The sequence below is a fragment of the Carassius auratus genome, unplaced genomic scaffold, assembly GCF_003368295.1.
Source record: "Carassius auratus strain Wakin unplaced genomic scaffold, ASM336829v1 scaf_tig00031958, whole genome shotgun sequence".
NCBI classification, from domain to species: Eukaryota; Metazoa; Chordata; class Actinopteri; order Cypriniformes; family Cyprinidae; genus Carassius; species Carassius auratus.
The window spans coordinates 1,107-10,000 of record NW_020525963.1 but is presented as its reverse complement, the minus strand read 5'-3'; positions in this window follow the sequence as shown (position 1 = coordinate 10,000).

Genomic DNA, 8,894 nt, shown 5'->3' with positions numbered 1-8,894 from the left:
AATATTAGCAGGTTTGGGCCTGGTTAGTACTTGGATGGGAGACCGCCTGGGAATACCAGGTGCTGTAAGCTTTTTGGAAATTTTTCAGTTAGTATATAATAATTTTGCCAAAAAATAGAGTCAATGCCGGTCTCTGAATATTAGCAGGTTTGGGTCTGGTTAGTACATGGATGGGAGACTGCCTGGGAATACCAGGTGCTTTAAACTTTTTGGAAAATTTCACAAATTATATAATAATTTTGCAAAAAAAAAAAAAAAAAAAAAAAAAAAAGAGTCGATGCCCAATCTCTGAATCTTAGCAGGCTTAGGTCTGGTTAGTACTTGGATGAGAGACCGGCTAGGAATACCAGGTGCTTTAAGCTTTTGGGTTTTCTTTCCTACTTATATAATGTACTGGCGATTAGATTGGCTGATCTCTAAATAGCCTTCTCTTTGCAGCAGTCTTCGCTTACGGCCATACAACCTGGTCTCACAGAATTCCGTGAAATGTCCACGGGTCCTTAACTCAAAATCCGTGAAGCCATCACGGAATTGCCCCAAATTCCGTGACCCGGCCACGGATATTTCTCCAACGCAAGTCAATGACACTGACCTCCCGTGATCCACACACGGATACCCGTTTCAATGACGGAGTACAGAACTCGCTGAACGGACGTGCTTTCTCATTTGGAAACGCAACATTTGAAGTATTTGTTTCTTTTCCAATATCAAATGCCATAATGACATTGACCAGACAGCTGTTGTAGTTATTGCATTGTCCTGTCATCATAAAAATTACGTTTGTTTCAGTTACAAAAGTCCCGTGATGGCACGGACCTCCACAACCTGACCTCACTCACTTGTTTAGGAACTTACAAGCTTTTCGTCGACACTGTTGCAATGGCATGTAATTAACTTGGCATTTTTTCTCGTCCTGTCATCATAAAATCCAGTTTGATGGCGTTTTACACACATTTTGGCTATAGTCAGAACTAAAATCTGTGATAGGAGCACGGAGTGAGTCTGTGCTTAGATCACGGATAACTCTAACGCAAGTCAATGACACTCATCTTCCGTGGTCCGTACACGGATCGTTTCAGTGATGGAGTACAGACCTCACTCAATGGACGTGCTATCTCATCTGGAAACGCAACGTTTGAAGTATTTATTTTTTTCAACACCAAATACCATGACCAACCTGACTGTTATTGTAACTATTGCATTGTCCTGCCATCATACAAATTCACTTTGATTCTGTTAGCCTAACTAAAATCTGTGATACGAGCACGGAGTGAGTCTGTGCTGAGATCACGGATAACTCTAACGCAAGTCAATGACACTCTTCTTCCGTGGTCCACACACGGAAACCCAGTCTCACGGCAGTTCGTGATTTTGTCACGTAATTTAATCTATTTATTCGTGGCAGGCACACGTTTATTTCCTTATTTTCATGATTGCAGCACGTTTTTTTAAACTAATGCATTTCAACTGGAGGCATCTTTCGTGCATCAGCACAATATTTTCTGATTAATTATTATTATTATTATTTAATTTTTCACAGGACAACAGAAGAAACTCACTGAAACTTGAAAAAAAAAATCGGAGCTTAACTTACTGTACAAAACTGAGCAACATACTGTATTGCTGGTGACAAAAACACATTAAAACTTTTTTAGCTGTAAAATGCGCAATGGTTCTTTTTTTACTTTTTCATTGATTTTTATTTTTTTCATAGGCCTAGATTAATTTTTTTTTTATTACATAATTCAATATCAAGTCCTTGACACATAACTGTAACACATTTTTACATTAAGAAACAATTTAGTTTAAATAAAAAGAACAAAAAAAAAAAAAAAAAAAAACATAAATTATTTATTAGCGATAGGCCTACAGATTTATTAAGAGTTTTTATTAAGGCTATTGTAAAGGATTCTTAAAAATGCTGTCGCTGATGAGCCTCTGATCGCTGTCAGATTCTGTGATATGAATGTCCGCTAAGGGGTTTAGAATGAGCCCCGCTCGGCCCGTGTTCTGGCTTACTGTAATATTTCACCTGTAATAAGACCGAAATAATATAATTAAAATAAAGAAATGAATGAATACATGATAACATCTAAATAAATGTTGATAGATTTAGCGTTATAGTTTTAAAAATATTAATAAACAGCAAATCAACACAGCTTCGAAATAATAACCGAGAAAGACCTAAATAATAATAATACATAATTAATAAACAGCGCCGCCCCTCCCACTACGCGCATCACGCGCTGTGCGTCAACCCCAAAGCGTCAAAAACTGAAGCGTGTTCAAGCGCCTCTAGCGTCACTGACATGAGATGTTTATCGCTTTGAAATCACGTTCAAGAAGTCTCATTCAGCACACATCGCGATACTTTCCATCAGTTTGCAAGAGCCGCAGGTTGGGTGAGTTATACAGTCTATGGTGAGTAGTAGTAAATATGCTATTTTAATGCCTGTCCTAAAACGTATTCTGTCTTCTTTATTAATCATATGAGCGCCTTATGTTTACTCTCTGTATTACATCGGTCATCCGAGGCTGTCTTTGAGTTTCATTGTGTTTAACTAAATGAACACAGCTGCTAACTGGTTAAACTCTATCGGTCACGTGACGTGACGTGACGTGCCACAGACCTGGGATCGTTTTATATTCATTTCAGGTTCAAAGATGTAAGTTGTATTTGTAGTAAAATCATGGTTACCATGACACCTACAAAAGTAGGTAAAACCCAGTAAACAAGACATTTACCATGTTTTTTTTGTTTTTTTTTTTTTTTTACCACAGTAACTGTAGCTTTACTGTAGTATAGTAATAGCACATTAATCACCAAATTAACTATAGTTGTACCACTGTAATGGTAGTGTTTTAATGTGCTTTTATATGACTTATTTCACAGTAATCACATTTACTGTACCATGCTTGTAATACCTTTTTAATGTAAAAAAAAACACACAAAAAAAAACACATTTTTCCCATATTGCAGTTCAATTCATATTGGTTTATATCTTAAATATTTTGCTCACAGATCACTATTAACATTCTGTATATAATTCTGTTTTATTTTCTTTCCCCTTGTATTAATTTTTTAGCTGAAAAGACGTAAAGTAAGCAGTCACCCCAGTGGTGTTTGTGGAGAGGTATTCCTTCAGAAATGGAGAAGACAGAAAGCTGCAGAGGCAGGTTGGTCTGTGATAGTTTGTCCCTTTTATCAAACATTCCTGTTGTTATCATTTGCACAGCATTTTGTTGTTTCTTAAACTATTGTACAGTCCAAATACGCACACTTGCCATCTTTGCACATTTCCTTTATTTGGCCCAAGTGAGCATGAAGATCACAATGTGTGTCGATCTTAACATGACAAAGTTCGTTTCAACTTTGTATTTTAAAAGAAACTTCTAAATGTCTTTTCAATAGTCCCTATTAAAGATGACAATTTATTTTGTGGTGCTTCTAATTAAGTGATAAAAAGAAGTTACAAATGATGTACAAAATAAATATACTTTTCTGTGCACCAAGAAAACATGCAACACTTTGTTTTACTACTAAATTAGTCTCAATTTCTAATTATTATAATTAATATTTCACAAACATTGGAAAGTTGCGTGACCTCCTGTGAGATCTCTGCAAAAAGTCTCACATTAATTCCAAAACATGATGCATGATGGGATACACTAAGCGTTGTATAGCGCTCCGGAGCAGTATTGGAGAGGTTTAGTGTGAGTTAAGGACACCGTGCTTTGGCATTATTAAGACCGGGGACAGTCTCATAGTCACGTACACACACTCTCAAGTGAATAAGACCTCAAGTGTGGGTATCTGGAAAGGGGAAAAGTCTTTAAAATGATCCCTAAATACAGTCGCACGTCAAAGTCTTAATAATTCACTAATTCAATTTAACACTTGTATGATATTGTACAAGCCCTTGGACAATCTCATCTGACACTATCACAATATTGGAAAATCAGTTGCCCCACACAGTCAGAAAGTTTATATTGTTCATTGGCTTCTCATTAAATTACTTCAAATAAGCCCCATCAGTTCATGTTCCCACTATACGTGATCTCCATGACTAGATATTGCTATTAATGACTTGCTTTTAATAATGGATGCATTTAACATTTAATTATACAGCATCTTTGCAGATTATGCTTTCATGGTCTAAAAAAAACACAGTAATGTTGCATTTAATTACATAATATTTCTATCCTTTCTGTCTTACAGGATTGTTTCCAGATAACACTGTAGATCTCCCTCATGCACAAGGACTCACCTCTTTAACTCTTTAACCCCCCCCCCCCACACACACACACAAAAATGGTTCCTGGATCAGTGACTCAAGACTTTGCAGTGGTTTGATTTCTGCAGAAGATGTAACTTTGTTTTAATTAACCTTATAATGAATACATTTTGACCTTCCAGCAACCCATATACTGTACTGTATACAGAACCAGTGATGACAACAATAGTTAAAAAAATAGCATTTATCATATTGATAAAGCATTGTGTTCTCTTTGTCAAGCTTCATACAGTAAACTTTACTTCTGGTGCTTTTATCATAAAAAAGCTTCAGTTCTGATCAGGAGTTTTAGTAAAGGACATATTCATGCACAGCAATCCCCTAGTTCCAGTCATGAAGTGAATGATGTTATTGTTAAAGTTATATTTCTGCATTTTTATGTAGCAGGTGTTTGTTTTCCTGAACTCTTTATCTTTCTTCCATTGTTCGGACAATCAGTGTTTACGTGATGCTCTGCTGATTGAGTTTTATAGATGATATTGCACACTTGACATGCATGTCTTCATGATGTTTTTTTGTGAGTTTGAAACATTAAGTGTTGTATCACTTTTTGGTCAATAGAATCTTTTAAGAAAATGTATATTTTTACGGTGTTCTCTGAAAGATATATACCATATTTATAATGTTTTGTTTTTTAATAAAAGAATTTGCACACTGAAAATTGTTAACGTTTACAACATAACTGCCTTTTTTTTCTTCATAGTTTTCTTCTTTAAAAACGAGCTTGGTGACAGTGCAGTAATATGCGCACTTTGTCTTTAAATGAGTTTGACATATCTGTAAATACTGGAAAACTCTTACAAAATTATGTATGTTCATTATGCTTTATTTCAGTTTTTATTACTAGAGATTAATTGGTAAAGCAAGGCAAATCACAGAAACAAATTTAAATAATTTAATAACTTAATAATTTAACTCTTTACTTTTTATTAGTAAATGCTCTTGTCTTTGGTCAGGAAAAAATGTATCTTTTAAATTGAATGAAATGAATCTATTGGTTAGATAAGATACAACTGTGACTGTGAAGTTCACATCACGTGTTGTACACACACATGTACACATCGATATTGCCAAATTGTTGTCAAGCTGAATAACAATAATTTCTTTATTTGCATTATTTTTGGAAGAAGGTGTAGACGTTAATAAAACCCTATCTAATAGGTGGCAAATTTAATTTATTGTTAACCAATCTATCCCTTTAGCCGAAAAACGGAAAACAGCGCTCATGAATGACAATAAATGGTTAAGGAAGTGTGATGACGCTGCTCAGCTTTGATGTCATTGGCTGTGAATGTCCCTTGTCATCGCAGGACTGTCTGTGGTTGGATTATCTTTTAATCCATATTAAACAGCGGATCATGTTACAAAAGTATGTTTTGCTGCTATTATCACATTAGTAAATATATTAAGTCAACATTGGGTGTTTCTATGTTGAGAAAAATCACCTTTTTACCGAGATCCTAACACTAACCCTAAGAATAACTTCAATGAACTACAAAAAACAGCGCCTAGTATTCCCTTTCCATAGATAGAACGATGGAGGCTTATGGGTAATGTAGTTTAAAAAGTTTTATTAACGAAATGAAATAAATAATATATTGAATGGTAAACTAGACATATAAATATGTTCACTGTGTAAACCACTATGATATATTTGAGAGGCATGGTGAAATTTAGTATTTTAGAGTATGCAATATGTAAAATGCCTTTATGCCACCTTTCCATTCATTTCTGAAAACTGTGCCCAACATTATTTTATCAGCATAGCATAAGTAGTAATCATGCTGATTTTCGCTTTGATATGTTAATTGGACTCTGATTTACAGCCATTTGAAATGTACAGTTTTTGGCTCTTCCGGGGGGTGCTACTGGGCCCCTGGGGGTAGAAGGGCAGTTAAACCTACATATATGTATTCTCCTCATCATGGACAACAAACTGAGCTGAGTCACATTTATATCTGACAGTTTTCACAGTCCTCTGTTTTCTAATTCTTACATCATTGTTATTATACCTTTTGACAGGACATTGTGAGGCCATCTGATGAAACATTGAAAAATTAGAAAGAAATGATTTAATAATGAAAATAATAGATTATTTATTTGATTTTTGAAGTAAACATTAATAAATATAATGGATGAACCTGCAACAACATGCCATTATCTATTCCCCACTGTTAAGCAGTAATCAAGGACAATGTATACACATTGTGATACTTCACTATTACACAAGGACAAATTCATTCATATATATATATATATATATATATATATATATATATATATATATATATATATTACTAATAACTAATTAGCAGAAATCAGCGTAAAAATGTCCTCTCACCCCTGTATCTTGCTGCTCAGGTGCTGGACATCAGTAATGTGTGTGCTCTTGGTTTGAATGGAGTACAAGATCCACGTTGATCATTCCTGCTACATTCTCAGTTATCCCTCAAGTGTTTGTAACTATAAAGCCCATGGCACCATCTTGTAATGCAAAATAATTAATCTCGTAACTCCCTTTCTTTCACAAAACAATTGGCATTGGTTACTAAATATAAACAATAATAACTTTCTGGTGTACTGATGTCCCAGATGTCATTAATCTGATCAAATATTTTTATGTCTTAAGTAAAAAATAATCCCAATAATGATTATGTAGTTTTTCCAAGTCTAAAAGAAACACATATGAGCCTACCTAGTAAAATGATGTATTTAACAAGAATCTTCAGAACACAATATTCGTCATATTCATTTTATTGAAGCATAGACTATAAAGATGATAAAGTAGCATCAAGACAAATAAGATTCAAGGAAAATAATTATTCATAATCAAAAATATATTAACCTCATATATTAATCAGTTCACACAGATGAGTGATGAAATGTCCTTAAAAGTCACAGTCCCATCCAGTCAACTGTGATACAGATCATGTGATACTTATAAGACATGTGATACTGTTTCAGAAAATAATGATTCCTTATCAACACATCAAAAACTGGTTTCATCGTGATCTTCTCTCGTGTCTGGAAACAGCTTTTGGTTGATATCCAGCACTGATGTGGTGTAGCTTGTTCTCAGCCAGAAGATTAGATTAGATTAGATTAGATTCAACTTTATTGTCATTATGCAGAGTACAAGTACAGAGCTAATGAAATGCAGTTAGCATCTAACCAGAAGTCCCAGAATATAGTGTTTTATATACATAAAAGTGCAGAGTAAGTAAAGATATGATATACAGAATTTACAGTGGAGTTGCTATATACAATATTGATCAGAGTATATACAGAATATAAATATGAATTTAATGTAGGGATTGTATGTACATTATGAACAGAGCAAAGAAGAATTATATATACATTATGAATAGCAGGAACTTGAGAACAGTGGTAATAAATACAGTTGAATGAGTGTGCAAAAGTATAGTTTAACAATTTATTATATGCAAAATAATAGTAGTGCAATTATATTTATTGTAGAAATAGTTTACTGTGCTTGTACAGTAACAGCTTTAGACAGTTTATAGTGTAATGGATTTAACTATGTGCAGTCTGTGCAAAATATGAGTAGTGCAATACATGTATGTGAAGTACTGTGACCAGTGCAGTAAAAGAGCAGGTGCAGGTTAGATTGGTGGTGCGGTGTTCAGGAGTGTCAAAGCCTCAGGGAAGAAGCTCTTCCTGAGTCTACTAGTGCGAGAGCGTAGGCTTCTGTAACGCCTGCCGGATGGAAGGAGGGTGAAAGGTCCATGGTTAGGGTGAGAGGGATCCTTGATGATGTTTCTTGCCCTGCCCAGACAGCGCTTCTGATAAATGTTCTCTATGGAGGTTAACTGGGTGCCAGTGAGATCTCCCAGTCCTAAGATCCCAGACCTGGTCAAAGGGAAACAAACAATCCAGATGAAGTTGTTTAATGGACATAGAGCTCATCTTATGTTCTGTGTGATTTTAGCAGTGTGAGTAACTATGACCCTTGTAGTACTGTACACTTACCATTCTTCAAGCTGTTTTAAGATCTTTTGAGAAGCTTTTTCTCTGAAGACAATTTACCACATCCTCTTCTTTCGGTCCTTTCAAGAGCATCACTTGGTCAAAACCCCTCGTTTGATTTGATGAGATCATCTGTACAAAGTAAAATTGTTAAAATACTGCAATAAACAATTTCATTATGCAAGAATTTAGAAAAGTTACAGAGGCAAAGGACTTGCTCATGAGACTCCATTAGCATGTGTAGTTCTCAGAGACTCTAGAATTCATCTATTGTTGCAGTAAATGTGTTTTCTTCCTCTAGAATCTTTCTCCAAAGCTAATGACTTCTCTCACAAATGTGTTTTAGTCTGTGCAGTGTAAGGCTTTGCTCAAACCAATCAACTATCAATTCACAATTTATAACACAACATTCACAAAACAGGGAGATAATATCAATTGGTGTTTATATCAATTAAACCACTTTTATGACACTTGTATGCTTTTAAGAATAACAGGTGGTGTTTTTTTAAAACTTTAGATTAAAAATGTTCCAGTCAAACTTTGCTAACATGCTATAATTATTATAGCTGTATCAAATAAAATAAAATAAATATAAAAACATTGGAAAGAATA